Source organism: Myotis brandtii, unplaced genomic scaffold (assembly GCF_000412655.1).
Source record: "Myotis brandtii unplaced genomic scaffold, ASM41265v1 scaffold504, whole genome shotgun sequence".
NCBI lineage: Eukaryota > Metazoa > Chordata > Mammalia > Chiroptera > Vespertilionidae > Myotis > Myotis brandtii.
Genome location: NW_005369217.1, coordinates 1,626,641 through 1,627,384, shown reverse-complemented (window position 1 = coordinate 1,627,384; position 744 = coordinate 1,626,641).

Genomic DNA, 744 nt, shown 5'->3' with positions numbered 1-744 from the left:
GGAAGAAGGGGGGGGTGGGTGGTAGGAGGGAGGAGGCAGCTTCTCCGACGTGGTAGAATGTGACCCTGAGCTGAAACCGTCCTTTCTTGGGGGCGCTATTGGGAGGCAAGGCGAGGCGCCCAGAGCCGCTGCAGGCGGGGACGGGGCTGCCACGGTTCTTCCGTGGCCAGCGGCCACGCGGGAGAAACCCGCTTCCGCGCCCCTGTATCTGCTGACGAGCCGACCGAGGCGTCTGCGCCGAGCGTGGCCACACTGATACAGCTTTCTAGGAAATAGCCGGGAGGGGGAGGGGAGGGGGGAGGCTGAGCTCACCCTCCCCACCCCTGTGCAAATGCCACCCCTTTCGTTCCTCCGAGGCCCCTGACTTCCACCCCCGTCCCTCGTCCGCATCCTCGCAGGCCCCTCGAGCTCACGCCTCGCTCGCCAGCCAGGCTTCCTCCCCGGGAGCGGTACTGCGGTGGAGACGCTGCCCGTACAGTCGGCTAGGACACGTGCTCACATGCATCCTCGGGTCAAGGCTGCTTTCACCAGGGCTATGGTGGCGTTTCCTCACCTCCTTCCTCTCGCCACCCCTACCCTGCCTTTCAGTGTTACTTCACTTTGGGGGGAAGGGGGGTGAGTCCAGCACCCCAGTGTGTTAGCCGACCTGGCACGTGCAGTGAGCTTGGCGTGGGTCGGGGTTCTGGACATACCGAGGGCTGCCTTTACCGAGGGCCGCCTTTACCGAGAACTGGGGCCCGAACC